This window comes from Buteo buteo, chromosome 9 (assembly GCF_964188355.1).
Source record: "Buteo buteo chromosome 9, bButBut1.hap1.1, whole genome shotgun sequence".
Lineage (NCBI taxonomy): Eukaryota > Metazoa > Chordata > Aves > Accipitriformes > Accipitridae > Buteo > Buteo buteo.
Genome location: NC_134179.1, coordinates 8,422,320 through 8,442,630, shown reverse-complemented (window position 1 = coordinate 8,442,630; position 20,311 = coordinate 8,422,320). Strand labels below are relative to the sequence as shown.

The 20,311-nt window shown below is 58.7% G+C and overlaps 1 protein-coding gene across 2 annotated transcripts in view; it reads right to left on the bottom strand.

The window, feature by feature from the left end:
* Window positions 1-16,186, bottom strand: part of BCL9L (BCL9 like) — a 50,831-nt gene extending 34,645 nt beyond the window's left edge. For both annotated transcript variants that reach the window (XM_075035237.1, XM_075035239.1), the window contains exon 1: window positions 15,761-16,186. The gene's annotated coding sequence lies outside the window, so the exon portion shown is untranslated. The remainder of the gene's footprint in view (window positions 1-15,760) is intronic.
* Between the last annotated feature and the right edge of the window lie 4,125 nt (window positions 16,187-20,311).

The window sequence follows — 20,311 nt, the reverse complement described above, 5'->3', positions numbered from 1 at the left end:
CGACGGGTAGAGGTTTGCAGCGGAGCTAAAAGGGGAGATTTAGTAACTGTCGGAAAAAATGGCTGCTTTATTGCAGGCAGCTTGTAAACCCTGGAGCCTGAAGGTCTGGGAGTAATTTCTCCCTCCCACGTGCTGGGCTCAGTTTGTACTGGGGGTCAGAGGTCAGTGCTTTTCCAAAGCATTCTGGGAAAGACGCCAACTGGAGCAAGCTGCTAAACACCGCTCCTGCAGCAGGGCCCAAGCTGCCGAGAGCAGCGGGCTGGAGCGCACCGTTAACCCTTCGCGGGGCGATTCCTCCCTTCCGTCTCTCCTGGAGTGTGGGGACAGTGCGGAGGATGGCTGCTGTGGACCCGCACGGGGCCGGGCTGGGCTGCGGAGGCAACTCGCCTCCCCGGAGCACCAGCTGATGCCTTGGCATCGCCCGGGGTCTGGGCTCAGCCGCCTGCGTGCAAGCTCAGCCTGCTGCTTGGCTTGCCAGTAACCAAGTCCTGCCGGCGGGCTAGGTCCAGGAGCCAGACTCCTAGCAGGGGAAAACAAGAGCCCAGCAGAGCGAGAGACGAGTGCCCAGGCTAAAGCCCTGCACTAGCCTTGGCGTGGAGGGAAAGGCGGCTCACAGGAACGCACCCAGCACCCCTGCAGAAGGGGGAAGAGCCAGGTACCGCTCTCCTTGAGTGGTCAAACATCGGTCCCTGTAGCCCACGCACCTGTCTCCACCACGCCACTGCCCTCTCAGAAGCCTGTGGGCACAAAGTCACAACCAGGGACACTAACTGGGGCACCCGCAGGAGATAACGCTCCCGCGGGCTGGGTCCTGCCAGACCCCTGGCACGCCTTCTCCTCTTGGGGGAAGGACGTCCTCCCCAGGGACCCCCTGGGCCCTGGCACTCCCCTCTGCCTCCACTCAGCAGCGCTTTTGTCCCAGGGGAGCGTCAAGCCCTGCTACCTTCCCACTCTCCTCCGCTGATCTCCTGGGGGATGCAGCAACTGGCCTTCACATGGCAACTTCTGCTTCTCCTCAGCATCGGGTGAACACCAGGACCTACCAGTCTTGCCTCCAGCTGCTGGTGATGCTCCTGTTCGCCGGGGGGGGGCTTTAAAGGCTGCCTGCCAGGGCTCTCTTATCTCCTTAGCCACCTCCTCCTAGGCTCCAGGACAGGCTTTGCCTGGCTGGGGGAGGCATGGCTTTGCTGTCTCACCCCTGCAACACAGCAGCTCTGGATCACCTGTGCAGGCGAGAGCATGGCTTCCTGCAGCATTTCAGCTTCCTCTCCCGGGGATGTGTGCAAGCGTTTCTGGCCTGCAGCCCAGTCCCGCTGCCCCCACCCCACCGAGTATCCGCCAGCACACAAAGAGGAAGGGAGCTCAATTCTGTTTCTCAGTGGCATCTCTCATCTTCCTCTCAGACGCATGTCCCATCTTTCCCTCGCTTCATCTCCGTCCTGCTCAGCGCCGTGCCAATGAGGAGGAGGGGCCTGTGGTTACTGCCCAGGCAAACAGGAGACCCAAGTGCTCAACTGGGGTCTGGTTGCCGGATCTGCTCTAGGCTCTTCCCCTCCGCGCAGCAGCACCAGTCCCGGTTGCCACAGACTGTCACCCGAAAGCGTGCCAACGGGCGCGCCAGGGCCCTTCGCTGGTGGCGATGCAGAGCCTTGGCCCTGCTCGCCAGGCAGCCCCTGGCCTCACCGTTCGCTGTCAGCCAGACACTCTGCCCCAGCCTGGCCCCGCAACTCCCATCTCTATGCCACAACCTTCACAGGCACTCAGATGATTTCACCGGCTCCTCCAGTGCCAGTCACCCAGCTCTCCTGCTTACCGCTCCTTCGACACCTGGCACGGGCATGGACCGCAGCCTTACTAACCAAATGGGGGGGCCAGAACCTACTGTCAACGAATCGCGTGCCAAGCAATGATCCTCCGTAACACTGCACTTCCTCCAAGCTGGCAGGGGGGACCTGGCTGTGCCGCCGCACCCCTCCACTGCAAAGACGGTCGGTCACAGTGAAGAAGATGATCCCTCTCCCTTCAAACACAGACTTGTGCCTTCTTGTCTAAATCCCTTTGAATCACACTTGCATCTTTCTGATCCAGGTACAAAACGGCAAATTTCCCCACCGGCTTCGTTTATTCCATCTTTCCAAGCTCCTGTTTTCATGTCCCACCTGCAATCCCTCCAGCTCCTTCTTCCAAACCTGCCTTTGCAGTCAGAGCTCCTGAATCATCTTTCATCCTCTACCATTCTCTTCTGACTAATCCACATACCTCAGCCCTCCTTCTGGGCTTTCCCTGAGATCACAGCCCAGCGTTGCCTTCATGCTCCCAGCTACTGCTTCACTAGTTTCAGGAGAAAGGAGTTTGCTACGCCTCCTGTGCCCTCTTCGTTAAATCCTTCCGCTCCATCCCTTCCAGCTCCTCCACTCTCATCTCCGGAGAAGCCCTCAGGCTAGATTGGTGACTGTCGTGTTGGGGCAAAGATCTCCTCTCAGGCTACCGCCACACCTTCCGGTGCCAAACTCATACCCACAGATGGGAACCTGGTGTAGCAGCGCCGGGAGGCTGAAGCCACAGAAATGCCACTTTGCAGGGTGCTTCCTGCTGCCAAGACGGCAGGACTACCGAGCCTGGGGGTTACTCTCAGGAGCCAGAAATCCACAGCCCTGCTGCCCTCTGCACCCAAGGAGCACATCATCCCAGCGCTCGGCCACAGCAGAAAGAAACAAACCTCCCTTCTCCCTGAAGGGGCCAGGTGAATACCTGGAATAGCGAACTTTGCCCCCTCACAGCTGCACAGGACAGACCCAAGCCAGACATCGGACCAAACCATCCAGCTCTGGCACCAGGGCTGCAGCTCACAGCTGACCTTGCCGCATCTGCTCCAGTCAAACGGCTCCAAGCTTTTTGCCCCAGACTCAGCGCCTGCCTCAGGCCCCAGGCGCTGGCTGGAAACCTGCCAAGGAGAGGGCTGCCTGTTTGAATCACGAGCCAGAACCGGGTAAGCATCACCTTTAATAAGCCTTTCCCCTCCATCAGGCACCCTGATTTTTTTCAGCTACAGTCTTGTGAGACGGAAGGCTGCTTGGAGCTGAGCCAGCACCGGGGAAACCACCATTTCAAGGTCCTGCGAAGGAGCCTGTAAGAGCAGAAGGGAGCTTTGGTCGGGCGTGCGGGGGGGGGGGGGGTGATGCAAAGAGCAGGCTGTTCACTGGGAAGCTGCTGCCGCTTGCCAGGAGGCGGTGGGGGAGGAGGCAGCAGATGTCCGCAGACAGCATTTGCCGAGAGCCTGCAGCGCTCCAGCCCAGCGAGGGGAGGAAGGCGGCGGCTGGTGCCACTGCTGCTGCATTGTAATTGAACAGGACAAACACGACAGAGTCCGCTGAAAAAGCTTACGCTGCCTCTCCCTCCGATAACCGCTACTTCAGCGATGGGAAGTGGGAGTCCCAGGACCCCAGCTAGGGGTCAGAGAAAGACCTCAGGATGACTGTCGAGGGACCTCGAATACAGGAGGAAAAAGCCCTGCCATGAAAACTGCAAGACCCTTCTTCCCCGGGAAGCAGTGGCGGCTGCAAACCCCAGCCCAGCCGTCGCGCCGGGGCCGAGTCTGGCTATGGGGGGCCTGGGCGAAGGCAGCACGCTACAGCCCACGAGTTGCCTTTATTCCTGGCATACGTGACAGCCAGGCACTGACAGCTAGAGCCCGGGCCAGTGCCTGAGGATGGATGCATAGCAGATTCCCAGCAGAAAGAGGAAGAGCGCAGGAGCTCTGGCTGCAGCCTCCCCCTTTGGCCACTGGAGCACCTGTGCAGTGGAGCCAAAAGGGAAGACACACCCCCCCCCGCCAGTGAGGGGGATCTGCATTCCCCCCCTCAGAGGACACAGAACAGGGCCACCGGTGCCGTGAGCCCAAACCCAGCCACACTGCTTTTGGGGCGAGCGCAAGGTGCCGGCGGGGCTCCGAGGCAGCCCACGTGGTTCTCGTTTCCTGCCTTTGGGCAGGGGAGGTTGGCTTCCTCCCCAGCCCACAGCAGTGGGCCCAACCAGGGGAGCTCTGCATATCCAGCCACTACCCTGCAACCACCCTTCTGCCATTGGTTTTGTCCCGCACCTGGGATGCGGTGAGCCAGGCAGTGTCGGTCTGACGAGACGTACGGTGGCGGGGAGCAGCACCTTAGAGAATTGCTCCCATGGCACTGGGAGGCCTGAGGGCAGCGGCAGGTCCTAGGCAAGCCATCCTCCCATCAGACAGCATCCTGACCATCGCCAGGGTCTACACGACCCTCTCTCACTCACTCACTGCCTGGACTGTTCAAAAGGACCTTAAAACCCCCAGAAAAATCAGCGCTTGCCCATTTTGGATGGAAAGGAACTGACTTCAGCCAGAGGGGTCTTTGGCTCATTAAGCGATACCACCCTCAGGCTTGTTGTTCAGATCAAATCAAGCAGTTCCTGGGCTCCTCCTACAGCATACTGAGATGCAGTCTGGCACTTGGGTCCACTTGAGTCCTCTTAAAATAAAAATGAATTGATATGCAAATCAGATGAGGCATTAGGCTAGTCTACTGGCCAAGGGCGATGCATAGATTCCCTGCTGCTTGACGCTAGGATCCCAACTCCCCCACACCTTTCCTCCTTCCCAAGCCCAGGGTCAGCTGTTAGCCACGGCTCTCCAGAGCAGGGAAGACCTCATGGACACACACCTTGCATGCAAATGGGAGCCTGGATGGCCTTCACCTCAAGCCTCACCTTCACCACAATCTGAGTTTGAGTCTGCTAAGTAGGACAAGAGAGCTGCTCCGGACACATCAACATCTGTGCCCAGTGAGAAGGCAAGAAGCTAGCAAGAGAAGTAAAGAGCCTGGCCTCCTGGCGTGTTTGCTATTGGGATTCTTCTATCAATTTCCAAGAGAGATCAATTCCTTGCATACACCAGATAGCTTTCCCAAATATACTGCAAACAGTAACCACAGCCCCAGCCACTGCACCACCCGCAGCCAGGAACAACCACGATCAAACACCAAAACAGCAGCCATCCAACATGCTCAGGATCAGGTCTTGGAGGAAAGGCAATGCCAAAACACAGCGTTGCTCTTGGACATGCTCACTTCTCCTCTCTCCCTTTCCAGCGAACCAACCATCAACTACAGCTACCCTCTTCTGCAATCTTCTTTCAGCCTGAGGTTGGGCAAAGCAATTAACCTCTCCATCTGGTTGCAGTGAGACAAATACAAAGCTCAGCATCGCCCAGACAGGGATCAGCAGCCCTGAGGGATGCCAACATCGTCCCTTTCCACTGAAAGGGCTCGGAGCACAGCACTGCCAGCATCAGCCTGAGAACTACGAAATCCTAGGGCGGCTGCTTTGCTTCACTGGTGTTAAACCTACCCGCTGTGGACCGCCAAGGGCCTCTAGGCTACTGCTGGGAGTTCTGGAGAAAGTACTTATGAAAGGCAGCCTAGTACTGCAATAGCCTTAGATTTGTTGCGCAGGGGTCCATATCAGCATCAGAAAAATACCCAGAGCCCTAAAACTAAGGAAAAAAAAAAATACTAAACCCTACTAATACTAGTAATACATTTTAATTAGAGTAGGACTTCGTGAAATTACATTTGATTACAAAGCATAATAATAAACTACATGATAAACATTTGCCACTAGTAGCTGTGTCTCTGAATATTTCGAAACCGCTATGCAGGGTGCAGAGCACTTGCTTACAGTTAAGGTCCTGACCGCACAAATGCTCAGGTGGGTCAATCACTCGACTCACTAAAATAACGTACGCACCTGCAATATCAGGGCTAAAATTACACTTATATCAAAATATTTGTTAAGTGGCAGGACAAGTCTTTGCTGAAGTTCTGCTTAAGGCAAATTAACTCCTTTATTATCAACAAAACATTTACAACTTCAGCTCATGAAACTGACTTTCAGTGAGTGAAACCAGGTTTGGGTTTTGAGAGGGTTTTTTGTTTGCTTGGCTTTGTTTTTTGAAACAGGCTCCAAAGCACAGATTCAAACACCGAATACTGTGATTATTTTTTTTTTTAAATGAGCTTTAAAGGAGATTGAGGAGCAAAACTCACACTGAATTACCCAATGGAGGTGGGAAGCCTAGGCAGATCATTACTGAATTGCTGACCTGTGGAAGTGTTTTAGAAGGAAAGGTGCTACTGACTGAAGTACAGCCATGCCCCTGCGCCTACCTGTTCTTGTTTTGGGTTTGTACTGTTAAAATACAAAGATGGCAAACGGGGCTCAGGACTTTCCTTTTGTAGTGTCATGTGAAACAGGATTCCCCACTGAAACTTAGGAAACTAATTAAAGAGTATACAAAATATCCACTTCAGCCATTCTAAACCAGATATACGCAGATGGCATCACAGAAGTAAATAACAATAACAAAAAAGGTATTCAACTATTTTTTGAATACTTTTCCCAGCAGCTCCCCATGTGTTTTGAGCTCTGAGAACGAGGTGGGATGGAGAAGCTCATCCCTGTGAGAAGCCAACAGGAGGGCCGCACTCGTACTCTCCAGCAGCAGAGCGAAGGCGCTTGGCCTCCGCTGTCAAACGCAATCTCAGCTTCTGTCCATGAGCCCTGAGAAAGGAAAGGGGACATACCACTCGTTTTCCAGGTGGAGGAGGGGACGCAGCCCCAGGGAGGTGCTTTCTCCTGCCGAACAAAGCAGAAAGCTGGGGATGGTTGGAGCAACAAAAAAAAAAAAAAAGGGAGAGGAGGGCACAGTCCTGGTGCCCACATCCCACTCTTAGGGCTGCCAGGCCTGCACAGGCTGCCAAATCAAATAGCTATCCAGAGCCGCGCTCCTGACAGGCGTAACAGTCAAAGCCCTCAAAGCAGGACGGGCGCGAGGCTCCTTCCACCCAGAGCCATCGCTGCCCACATCTGACGCTCATCCACCTCGACTGGCAGCAGCTGATGCCTACGGATCGCACAGAAACCTCAATCCTTCCCGCTGGAGAAGCCCCACAACTCCCCAGGCTGCTGCAGTTTTACAGGCTCCAACCAACACCCCCATCCTTGTCCCCGCAGATGCCTTTTTACCATTGGAAAGCGATCTGGGACACTGTGAGGACACGCGAAGAGGATGGCGAGGACCAGCCTGTACCTCCCAGTGCCGCTCCAGACAGAAGTGCTTGTTGGGAGATCAGTGCCACGATCAGTGGGCTCTGCTGAAGGAAACCAGACAAATGCAAGGGCAGACCTTCAGCACCTCAGCAAGGTGGAGTTTTTCCAAAACTGAGGGCTCCTGGCTCCCTTCTCAGTGCCGTCTTACCCAGGGAAGGCAGGCAAGTCACAGCTTATCTTGTGTCCCGGTTTCCCCTGCTGTAACACGGTTGCTCAGCCAAACGAACAAATTACACAAGACTGTCCCTTTCAGGTCCAACGTTGTGCTGGCGGCACCTGCGTTCCTACATCCCTGTGCCCACCAGCACCCTGCCCAGGCACTCTGCCATTCCTCATGATGGGGAGACCACCAGCCCAGCATCTGGTGGTGGTCCTTCCCAGGAGCCTTGCAGACCAACACAGCGCATCCTTGCGGGAGCCTCCGCCTGTGACCACAGTAGAAATAAAACCACGGCCATTCAGGAAAAGGATAATGAGCAAAGATTGAACAGGCAGTAGCTACGCTGGCAGCTGGGAGGGAAGACGCAGACCACCACTTCCCTGTAGAAGAGGAGTCGCTGCTTCCCTGTGCCCATCGTGCACCCTCCGGGAGCCCTGCAGGTCTCGCCCCCACTGTGCCCGGCTCCGGCAGGAGGCACCGAGCCCGCTCACCCCCATCACTAGAAAGCGTATGTGCCGCAGCATACAAAATCCTTCCTGTCTTCTCTTCCAAACCCATCTCGCCCCCTCTCAACTGGGACCCCCTCATAAAAGTAAGAAGAGACAGGCCTTTCCTGGCATTTCCTTTTTCTGAAAAGGCTGTAAAATTTTCCAAGCGTAGCCAGCGCCAGAGCAAAGTTTGTCAGGAGCTCAGCTCGTTAGGCGGCTGCTCAAGGAGCCCCGCGGGAGGCGCAGGCTGCATAATTCAAAACAGCTTGGACCCTGGAAAAGAAAATAGAAACCAGGCTGCGAGAGCGAGGGGGGCAGCTCCAGCTCCAGCGTAACCCCTGCTCTGGGAGCGCCCCATCCGCGGGGCTCGAGAGGAGCCCCGGCCCCAGCAGAGGTGCTGCGGCCAGCCCAAGAGGAGCTGGCACCAGGCGGAGGAAATTCCAAGCCTGTTGCTTCTGGCAGCGGCGCCAGGCCCTGGCTAGGACCTCGGCAACCTGGAAACCGGCTACTCAGCAATTTTCTTGCCATCCAGAGGGCTTGTTCTGAACCACAGTTTCACTTCCCCCTCCCTGCTCACAGCCCAAAAGGCAGGGAACACCAGAGGCAACAAAGTGTTTGCTCAAAAGCTGTTGTGACCAAAGCCCCCCCAAACTGCTCCACTCCGGGATGGCAGTCTGGAGCTGCTGCCGTTCCCCCTGTTGCATCTGGGGGCGGGGAGAGCAGAGGAAACTTGCTTGGACCAGCCCTAGGTCTCCCCGGTTCCTTTTGCTCCTTGCCAGAGAAAAGTTCAAACAAGGCTGCACAGAGGCAGGACACAGGCAGCTTTCAGCCCAGCCTAACTGCCGTGCTTGAGGCTCGCCTGTGGCCGGACCCGCTCCGTTCAGGCCCTGTCTGGCCCAATCCTCCGCTGCAGACCGGTGCTGGAACAAATCCTGCCGAGGAAGTGGTGAAAGCTCCAGTGCTGCAGGGGTTTCCAGAGCCTCGGCCAGCTTGCTGTCGGGAAGAGTCACCCAGAGATGTGGCCCTTGCTCTCAGTTACTGCCCTTCGGAGCTCCCCATATGCAGCTCCTCGCTGCCCTGAGCGTGGAGACCTACAGCGTGGCTGCTCAGGACCCTTGCAACCACCTTTTTATAAGCCAGCATCCTCCAGCGATTGCAGCCTCATGCTGTGCCTTTCCCAAGAAGCCATGAGCCCAGCACAGCGTAACAACAGAACGAAGCAACAGTCATTGCACCCACTGCTGAAACCCCTTCCCATCTAAAGGGGAGCACAACTGTTCACTGAAACACAGCTGTTCAGCAGGATCTTTCTTCCAAAGAGGGTATTAAGAATGTACTTTCTATTAGGAGGACTGCAATGCTCCACAGAGTCTCTGCCTGCAGGACCAGGCAAGCAATGCACACCTGATCAGAAAGTTACCAAGGCCTGGGTGGCAAGTCAAGAGAGACCCTCCACAAAGCCAACTGCAGGAGGGGACACGTCGCAAGCAGAGAGAAACAGCTTCCTTTAACTTACACACTTAAGAGAAACCTGGGAATGGCCCTCCAAACAAGGGTACAACATTCCGGGAGAGCAGCATTTCTCTGCAGAACACACATCGGACAAGGACCATGGTGCTCTTTGGAGAACCAGATGCTCGACTCCCTAGCCGAGGACACGCTTTGCGACTTCTGCTGTAGCCACACCAGCCGTAGCTTTCTAACTTACAGTTTTCTCAGCTGGACAAATCCTGGAGATGAGACACTCGGGGACTGGAAAGCTCACAGACACACCGAGCATTGCAGACACTTCACGAGAGAAGCTCCTGACCTCCAGTTTCTCAGCGGGCTGGAAAAGCCCCCTTATGCCTGGACTCAAACAGGAGGCTGAGACCCAGAGAGGCAGCTGAGTAGGAGCAGAGCAATGAGCAGGAATTGGGAATCCTCGCTTCTGTCCCTAGCTCTGCCCCATATTCCCTTCCTGTCTTTGGTTAAGTCATTTCCTTTCACTTTTCCTCCCAGTCTCTATCTCAGAGGTGAAAAAACCCAAGCCCTTACTTCTGCAGAGCGCTCGAAAACCCCCTCTGGCCTGTGACAGTGCAGAACACCACTACCACCAAAGTCTGCAAGACACCCAGCCTGCAGAAGCCACGCTGCTCACGCAGACCCCAGCAGAGCCTGGCATTTCCTGTGCTTACATTTTGAGAAGCACAGAGTCTGTAAACAGTCAGTGCTGCAGAGCACCTTCTACACAAACCATATCCTGGCCCGTTCCTCTCCTCGGCCGCTGCAGTAAGCGGCCGAGCAAAGAAAAGGAAAGCTGCTCAGCTGAGCTGTGACAGAAGGAGCAGCACAACTGCACGCAGCATTGCTCTGGAGAGCCCGCCTGCAAGGTGGTGGCCCTCAAATCAGTAGCAGCAAGGATGGGGATGGGGAAGATACAGCAATAGGAGAGGCAGGGTTAAAAGGGGGAAAAAAACAAACCCCAAAAATAAAAGAGGGGGTGCCTCCGGAAGAGGCAGGATGGAGCAGAGGTGCCTGAGGAGCGCAGCCCTCCTGCTCCCTAGCAGATCCGTCCTGTGGCCTCCCACATACTTCAGGGAGAGGGAAGACCAGTGGGCATAGGCAGGAACAAGGAGCACTCTGTGGTTTTGCTCGGTATTTCAGGCCATCTCTCACACAGGAGGAGCTCTGCTTCGCCTTCCAAGTCTCGCCCTCTCTGGCACGGATCACAAACCTGGCTTCTGGCCCAGGACTTGGCTCCAGCAGAGCTCCTCACCAAACAGGGTGACGCCCCACCTCTGGGCACAGCGCACAGCCCAGTCTTAAAGCCATCTTGAGGCTATTACCCCAGTATCAGGAGAGGCTCCCCATCATCCCCTAGCTGGGATTCAAGGCATCTTGAGTCACAGCTGAATAAAACCAAACCCCAAACCTAGCAGCATCTACTCTTGGTGAAAGTAAAAACCCAGCGACAAAGTGCCGTTTCCTCTAGCAGCTCCGGCCGAAGCTGGCAGACCATCTGCCCGCATCGGGGAAGTGCAGTCTCCCAAAGACGCCCAGGCACAGCTAGCATGTTCCTCTGCCTGCAGCTGCCCAGAAAGACGAAGCAGGACAAGCAGGCCAGGTGAAGGCCCTGCCCTCCCATCACTGGCAGGGTGGCGGGCTGGAAACCACAGCCTGATGCACCCGCCTGGCAATTCAGCAAGGACACAGGGATACAGGGAAGCCACTCGTGCCCAGACACCAGCAGCCACCAAAGAACCGGCTGCGCCCAGCCTGGACATGCACCCAGTGACAGCAGAACAGGTTCCCACTTGGCTCTTCAGGGTGCCAAAGACCATTATCCTCATGGCACTTTCTCCAGCAGAGGGTCACAGCCGGCATCGAGGCAAGCCTGCCCGTTGGGGAGCTGCCTGTCTCCGACAGCCTGTCCGACACCCTGTGAGAGGGGCGGCAGGAACGCAAGGTGGGAAGGGAGGTCTGGGCCCAAGCAAGCGGGACTCAGAGCCAGTCAGGACGCCCAACGGCAGCACGCCCATTTCCAAGGCTTGGTGCAGGCTTCGGATAGCCAAGCCAAGGCATCCCGTGCTCCTGTCCTGCCGCACCAGGGACCAGGCTGCCCAGGGCACCGACAAGCACAGCTCTGCTCGCCAAGAACGCAGGGAGCGCCCAGGGCTCCTGGCAAGCCGCCCCTCCGTAGTGTGGCTCTCCCTTAAATCAAAAGCAGGTGCCAATGACACTAACTGCTTCCTCCACGCTGGCTCCTGCTGAGTACAGCCCTGTGGCAACTGCAAATGCCACCATGAATTGGTCCCCATTAGAACAAAATCCATCATCCTCTCCACCTTTGAGTTTCAAAGAAAATCAGGTAGGGAGAAAACAAAACCAGCTCTCCATTCCCAGGAAGGGCCTGGTGCCAAGCAGATGACCTAGAACAGACACCAAGGAAGGAGGAAGGGTGCCTCTCATCCACTCCACGTGGTTTGGCTGGTGCTGCCTCCCGGGTAGGGGCTGAGGAGGGGCAAAATACAGCAACAGAAACCATCCCCACCAACCTCCAGTAACAGTTCCTGGGCACCTTCCACTCACGGCTGCTGGGGGTGGTGCTTGCAGAAGGGAAGCCAAACCAGAGGAGCAAAGACTGACCTGCCGGGAAGCCGCACGCAACTTTGAAACAGGAGTCAGGAAGAACTGAGGAATATCGTTTCAGCCATCCTCACCCGTCACACCGCACAGAGCTGCTGGAAACGCACAACTGAGAAGCAAAGCAGCTGCCGTGCTTCCTAGGCCCCTTGCTCCTAGATGGGTGTATTTTTGCACAACTTCAGTGCTACAAGAAACCTGGTAGGGTAGTTTTAATCTCACGGAGACCAATGACACAAAGTCAGTATCCAAAGCTCCTGCACCCCCTGGAAACACGGAGCCACACACAAGATCACCAGAAGACACATTTGCCAGTCAACATCTTCCAGGGAGGAAAAGAGAGCTGAGTGACACCGAGTCCTGACCTGCATTAGACTTTGATTTGCCAGAAAAGCCATGCTGGCAATCCTCCTAGCACTTCGCTGATGCAGCTTAAATAACACTGACAAAATATTGCTGCATCCGTATGTCATATCGCTACGACATCTCTATCCTTCATTATATCATATATCCACATACCTACGTACCACGTTTCCTGTTAAAAATGCCAACAAAAGTAGTCACAAATGGAGCACAACTCTCCTATGCTCCCCCTCGTCCAGGGCACTGGCACAACGCTGGGCCTTTGCCAAGAGAGCAACAGCACAAGGAAAATGACATTTGCGGGGCAAGCTCGGGGCTTCTGCTCGGCTAAGGCGGACGGCCAGCATCCCTGGGAAGAGGCAGCAACAGCAGCTCAGAGCAGGTTCACAGGTGGAACAGCCTCCGATGCATTTTCAGACAGGAACAGCAAACTTGTGCTTTTCCACAGGGGCCTTACTCCCCCAGAAGAGGCCTGCTTGGGAGATCCAGTCAGTCAGGGTATTTAAAACTGGATGGAGCCCTAAGGAATTAAGAGCTGGAAGCCAGCCTGTGCCATCCCCAGGAAATGGCTAGACCCAAGCAGATTAAAACCCACCGTAGCAGCTGCAGTACACAACTAGTGCCAGCAAGAGCACGTCTGGACCTCGGGGGGACACAGGCACATCTTCGAGCGCTCCAATGGCTAAAAACTTTCACTCTTAGCAGCAGCTGATCACCTGAGACGGCACAAAGCAGCAAAGGCTGCCCTGACGTCAACGCTGAACCGGACACTGTACCAACAAGAGATGGGTCATGGAAAACAATCCCAGGACCCATCTTTTGCTCAGGACTCTGCAACCACCTGAAGATGACTGGGGTAAGCCGTGAAGAGTAACGCCTCTACAGCAGTAAGAAACAGCCACCATTTGGGACATAGCTGGTGCTCCCCACAGAGGGAACCAAGAGCCTCCTCTCTAGCTACCGCTCCCTTCCGCACCCCTCCACACAGTGAGCGCTGCTGAGAGGGAGAATGCTCACAACATTTCAGCAGGGAAGAACCACAGCGGTGAGAAGGAAAAGGAAAGTTTCCCCACCCCCCCCAAAACAGAAAGCAGGGAGGACATGATACCAGCTGGGTCAACAACTCGACAGAAAAGTCAAAGGCTGAGCTGAGCTTGGACCTTAGGGACCCCAAGCCAGCACAAGCAAGGTCCGCAGCTCTATGGGCTTGAGTTAGCCTGGAGCTGGAGTGCAACTCCAGCACATCCTCAGCAGCTGCCCCGGAGCAGCGCAGTCCAGCGAGCTCAGTACTTCCAGCTTTATGATGGCCCAGTCACTTCACGCAGTGGTCTGTCCCCTCTGTCACACAGTGGCCAGAGGGCCACCTTCCAACAGCGACCCGGCGAGATGCAAAAGGCAGAGGAGGGCTTTAAAGCACAAAACACAACTATTTTATTTTCTTCAGCTAAACAGCAACTGGGGTTTCAAGTTTCCGAGTAAGCTTTCCTGTAGCTGCTGCCTTTTTTTTTTTTTTTTTTTTTCTTTTCCCAGTGGGGGTGTCTGGAAAGAGGAAAGGGACTTTCGGGGCAGGGAGACGTAGTAACACCTACAACGTTGCACCGCAGAAAATACCAACCACCACGAAATGGATTTTCTAGGTAATGAAGATACAGGTCAGGGTGGTGGGGAGGCACCAATCACACCATCTGCCCAGCTAAAATGGCAAAACACATGCTACAAAACAGACAAAAAGGTTCTAGAGTGTTTTGGGTGTGAATGCTCTGGAAAAAGTCCCCCCCTACAATGGAGTAGACCATTGCTGTAGAGACAGCACACCAATATGCTCATCTTTCTACCAAGGAGAGAGAGAATCAGGCAACAACGTCAACCTGGTGATTTTTGCACTAGTACCGGCCTTGGGCATGTATTATATACCCACGTGCGGCAGCAGCCAGCGTTAACACAGGCACTGGAGTCAAAGGAGGTCTTGCTTCAGCACTGACACAGACTCGCCATGCGACCTTGGGCAAATCACTTCCTCCGTGACTCACTTTTCTTATCCCTCCTGCCACCAAAGTAGCAAAACAAGGCACGCATACATCCCTTTGCGGAGAGACCTGGCGACTGACGGATGGAAGGAGCTGCACGTCGTTACTGCGTGCCCGGCATGAAACAGCGTTCGGGCAGGGCAACAAGCGGTAGCCACGTTCGCAGCACGGATCCCGCAGGTCGAGAGCGCGCAGCTAAGTCTCCCGTAGCACCACTCCGCAGGGACGCACCGCAGCCGAAGGTGCGCGGCGGTCCTCCATGCCACGCTGTCGGCAGCCCTTTGCCTCGCGCAGCCAGGATGCAACCGTATGACACCGCAGCCCGACGCCCTGTCAAACAGCGCTGCCCCCAAGGCGCGCAGACGCCGCACACAACGCCACAACAGCCTGCCCTGTCATGTAGCATTACTTATGTGTTCAGATATGCATCCTTCTCACATTTCTACTCCGGCAAGTGGTTGCTAGCAGAGCGGGGCTAGGACAAGTTCACCACCTGCTAAAGACACGTCCCTAATGCAAGGCAGGGAAGGTTTTGTTACATCGGTTCCTTTCTGCGCGCGAGGAAAGCACGTACGTATGTTGTTTCCCCCCTTTTTCCTCCGAGCCGACCACATGCTCGGTTTACCTCAAGAGGGAACGTAAGACACCGCAAAGAGAGGGGAGAGGTCTCCCCTGACACTTAGGATGGGCTCCGACAGGAGCATTTATTTAAACCCCATGTGAAACGCGGCGAGTCCAGATCCAGGAATCCCAGTTCCAATTCTCCCGGGGGCTTTAACAGCACCGACAAGGTCTTGCAAAATCCAGAGCAGCCCGGGTAAAACCGGGCGCGACGCAACTAAGTTCTCTGCATCTAGAGCGGAGCCCCCATTCGAGGCTCCTTGGTCCTCGAGGAATCGCCGGTGGCCACGGCGATGGGAGACAAGGACCCGGGGAGAGCGGTCCCCGAAACGCAAGAGCAAAGTGGGAAGTGCCGGGGGAGCGGGGGCGACGGCCAAGACCTGCCCGAGGAGAGCGGGAGCGTTGCCAGCACATCCCCAGCCAGCGCCCGCGGCCGGCCAGTCCCGCCGGCCCGGCCAGTCCCCGCCAACAGCGGGCTGCGGCACCAGGCGCGGGGAGCGCCGGGCCGGCCGAGCCGGGGCCAGCGCCGTCTCCCCGCCAAGTTCTCGCCCCCCTCCCGCCCACCCCCGGGTCCCCACCGACCACGCCGCCCCCTGGGAGTTGTAGTACGGCGGCTCACCGCTCCCCGGGGCGGGCTCGGGCCGCGGCTCCCGGCGGCCCCCCGCGCACCGGGACGCGCCCGGATGACAGCCCCGCGGCGGGCCCGGCCACCGCCGGCCGCGCGGGGCCGGGGGAGGCGGGGAAGGGGGGCGGGGGGGAGCGGGGGTTGCGGCGCGGAGCCCCGGCCCCCCGGGGCGAAACAATGGGGCGGCGGCCGCCCGCGCCGGCGGGGCACTCACCTCGGCGGCGGCGGCGCGGCTCAGGGCAGGCCGGGCGAGCCCGCCGGGGCGGCGCGGCGCGGCTCCGCGGGCTGCTGAGGGCCGGCCGGCGGCGGGGGGCCGGCGGCGCGGGCCGCGCTCATGGCTCGGCCGCCCGCCGCGGGGCGCGGGGCCGGGGCCGGCGGCGCCGGTGGAGCCCCCCGCCCCGCCGCGCCGCTCCTTCCGCCGGCGCCGCCGGCGGCTCCAGCCCGCGCCCGCCGGCGGGGGTGGGCGTCCGGCCGCGGCGGGCCCCGGCTGCCCGCCCGGCCCCGGGCCGCGGGCGGCTTCCCCGCGCTGCGGCGGGCGGCCGGGCGCGGGCGGCGGGCTGCGGAGCCGGCGGGCGCGGCGGCCCGGGCGCGGGCGGGGACGCCGTGGCGAGGGGCGAGGCGCTGCGTGCCGAGTGCTCCTTTCTCCGCCGGAGCCTGAATAATCATTTGGAGAAACAGGATCATTCACTTTCCTCCGAGCGCGGAGCCAGGCGCTGCCCTGTCAAAATAAAAGCCCCGCGCGCTGATTAACCGCTTCCTCGTCGCGGGCGCTCCGCCGGCCGCCCAGCGGCCTGCCGGGGACCAGCACCGCGCCGGGACGCGGCGCCCGGCACCGGGTCTGGGGTCGTCTGCGGCCTCCGGTGGGGCCGGGAGGGGGGAGCGAGGCTCCGTCTCCCCGCGAGCGGCCGCCCGGGTGCAGGAGACATCGCGCACGGTGGGGCCCGGCGTCGCCGGTACACAGCGGTGCCGGACCTCCCCGCGACAGCAGCGGCCCCTCTCCTACCCGGGGCCTGCTCCGCCCCGCTTTTACCACCCCAAACATCAGCCTGCAAGCCTCCGATCCCGGTCGTGCTGATGGCCTGTGGGTCCCGCGCCAGCACCCCGCGGCGTGGGGGAGATCGCCCCTGCCTGAGCCCCGCTCTGGGGCCCAGGCAGTGATGCCCAAGGGCCGGCCCCAGCACCCGGGAAGGGCAGCACGCTACCGTCTTTACCGGCAAGTTTTCCACGCGTTAACCACCCTCTTCCCCTGAGCGACAGCCTCCATCGACAGCTACCCTGGGGTGGGGGTGACAGGAGCAAGGAGAGGCAGGTGAGACCCAAGAAGCAGAGGGACGCGGGAGGCGAGGTGGCTGGGGATAGCCGGGTGCAGGCTCGGGTGGAAGCGGTGTCCATCTCAAACACACCATTTGCCTTGGCCGGGCAGCTGGAGCGCAGCCCCCCGCCGACCTCGGGAGCTGCGGCCTGACTGGGGGTGGCTGCTGCCGCTGCTGCTACAGGCCCGCAGGATGCAGCTGAGAGAGGACACAGCTGGCTCGGCGGCCGCCTGTGCTCTTGGCCTGCTCCCTCCCCCCTCGCAGGCAGAAAGGAGCCGCACAAGTGCACACGCACATCAGGCCATTAAGCCAGTCCACCCGCTTCTGGATGATGCCAGCAGCATCCTAACCAGGATGTGTCACCTTCCTGCCTGCAGCGCACTCACTGCTCGGGGGTGGGCTGGGAAGAGAGGGCTTGGAGGCAGGGACCGCTTGGCAGCATCTCCGAGCGTTGCAGCGCTAAAGGGGATCCAGGGACAAGCGATCCATCTCCGCCGACGGGAAGCAGCAGCAGCAGCAGCCCCGCGGCAAAACGGCGGCACCACCACCTTGCCCTCCCGCTCTGCCCGCGCGCACGGCCGCAGCCGCCACCGGAGCCGGGCCCCCGGTCCCCCGCCCTCCCCCGGCTCGGAAGCAGAGGCAGGAGAAGAGGCGGCAGGAACGGGGCGGGGGGGTGTGGGGGTGTGTGTACCGCCCCCCCCCCCCCCCCCGCCCGCCAAAGCCGGGGCGCCGCGGCGAGAGCGCGGGCAGGGCGTGCGGCAGCGCCCCCTGCCGAGGGGCGGGGCGGGCTCCCGGCGGGGCGGGGCGGGGCAGGGCAGCGCGCGCCTCGCCCCGCCCAGCGCCGGCAGCGCGCGGGCAGGGGCGGCAGGCGGGAGCGGGCAGCTGAGCTCCCCCTGCAGGGTCAGCGCCGCTGCCCGGCCCCGTTCGCCGGCGGCACGGCCAAGCGAAGAGCAGCGACGGCCGCCAAGAGAGGCCGGAGGGTGGGCGGGCTGGCGGGCAGAAGCGCGCTGGCTGCTCTAAAACCCAAACCGAAAGGATGGGACGTAGGCCGCTGAGGGCGCCTCTTTGCCCCTGGCCCCGGGGTGGCTTCACCCATCTGCAGAAGCACCCTGGGAAAAGCAGCTGAGGCTGGTGCAGACAGAAGGGACACCGTGCATGTGCCCTGGGTTTTCCCCTCGGGGGACCGCAGGCCACGCGGGTGGGCAGTCATTGGGGGCCCCTTTGCAAAAAGCAGCATGGAGCATCATTTGCTTGTACCAGCCACCCGACCGTACCCTGATGAACCCCTCCCAGGGACCGGGGAGCAGCGAGACCGTACATCTCCCTGCCTCTCTGGTGAGCTCCCAAGCGCCTCATCAGCAAGCAGTGACATATTTTCACGCTTTCATCCTTCCCAGTAGCAGCACTGGGCTCGTGTCCCTGCAGGCTGCATGCACAGGCGCAGTGGGTTAAAGACAGTGCCCGACCACCGCTGTCTGGCACAACAGCTCGGTGCCAAGGGACAGACCTGCAGCTCTTTCCCTCCAGCCACGTCTGGTGCGGAGAGGACGTGCAGAGGCACCTGTCCTCCAGGCCCTCCGGCTGCCTCTCCCTCCCGCTCCTTCCCTATGGCCTCCCGGGCTTTCTACATCACAGCCCCTCGCATCTCTCCCAGCCTGTGCACATGAAAGTGGCAGAGCGAGACTGGGAAAGGTCAGCGGGAGGACCAGCCGCTGCCGGCTCAGCGCTGAGCCTCTGCCTTTAATTAACATCTGCCGGGCTAGCTGCCCTCCCTACACTTGACTCCGACTCCCAGTCTCCCCTTCCCTCCTCTATCATTACGCCCACGCTAGGAGAGACAGGGAGGGGAGGAGATGGGGAAGCAGAGTCCTTGGAGCTCCTCAAAGCCTCCCTCTGCCAACACCACCACAGCAGCAGCAGCTCATCCCAGGAGCTGCCTGGTACATCAGCACGTTAGCGAGCCTCTGGCCGAGATGCCCAGAACTGGCTGTTACCTGCCCCTCCCTTGCACGGGGCTTTCCTGCCTTTGGGCTGCAAAACATACACCCGGGAAATCAAGTGTCACCCTTCCAAACTAGTCAAGGACCAAGAGAGAGCCATCTTGACCGTGACTCCGGCCTTCCCTGGGAAGAATTGGGACCAGCAACCCAGAACCTCCTGACACGTTCTACCTCTGTGGGAGGCAGAGGATACTGGGCTACAGGGTCAGAAGGATCAGCCTCATCCTGTCATATTTTTGCTGATGAGGATGTCGGGAGTACACAGAAGCTGGGTCCCAAGCCTCCTCCGAGGCTCTGGGACTTGTTCATTCCCACTGCCTCTCCACAACACCAGCCCCAAGCTCAGACCTTCGCAAGACCCCTGTGGGCGAGGCCCTCATTACACTTATGAATATGATTAATTAGGTCCAATTAACTATACTGGAATTAATGATGTGACTCACAGTTAGCTGGAGCTGCCTCTCTGCAAAGCACTTCCCCAGTGGCTCACTCCAGTCCCAGACCAACCCCCAGCAGAGGCCCCAGAGACGGAAGAGCACAGATGAATTGGGATGAAGGAAACGAGTCTGGGGCTGAAAAATGCCTGTTTTAGGAGCAGCCCTCTGCTATTCCGACCCACGTAGGTACAGAGCAGGGAGCCAGGGGCAGCTCCAGCGTTAAATCCACAGACCTGGCACACAGGCTCATCCCATGCTCCCCCAGAAAGGCAAAGGTCCAGCGAGGAGGTAGAAGAGGCTTCATTACTGCTGCGGAGGTAGTCTCTGGCCTAAAAATGTCTTTTCAGCTCTCCCTGTGCAGGACCCTGGGTCTTGCCCATCCCTAAACAGACTCCTGGCCACAGTGCCCTCTTCTCCCCTCAGACACTGGCACGGATCCTATCCCACAGCCTCGCAAGTCCCTGCTGCACCTCCATCTCCTGCGGGCTGCATCGCAAGGTTTCAATCCCACTTCGGTTTTGATGGCATCACAAAGCTGTTGCTCAGGGAAAAGGGGAAAAAAGCCAGCCCAGGAGAGGCCCCAGGTTTGCACCCAGCCCTGCAGCCAGCCAGGGAAGAATGGGCTCCCTCATTTCATGCACATTGGGAGCTTGAGCCAGACAGCCACCAGCAGCAGGCAGCTGTGAGGAGCCTGTGCTACCTCTGTCACCTCTGCAGCTGCCTAGGCAGCCAGACCAACCTGGACAGAATCAGGGGTGCCCAGCTTGGCTTCTCTGCTCCTTTCAAATGGGATCCCAGCCCGCTTCCTTTGCACTAACTTATTAACCATCACATCTCCAGCAGGCCAAGGCCATTCACCCACGGCAGCCAGAAGAAACTAGGAAGCGCAAAGACAACACGTGAAGCGATGCAGCCAGCCAGCCACAATCTCCTGCTCAGCATCCTCATGCCAGAGCTGGGCCCTGGCCCCCCTCCATACGCTGGGATTTTCCTATGCTGCAGTCCTGAAGGCAAA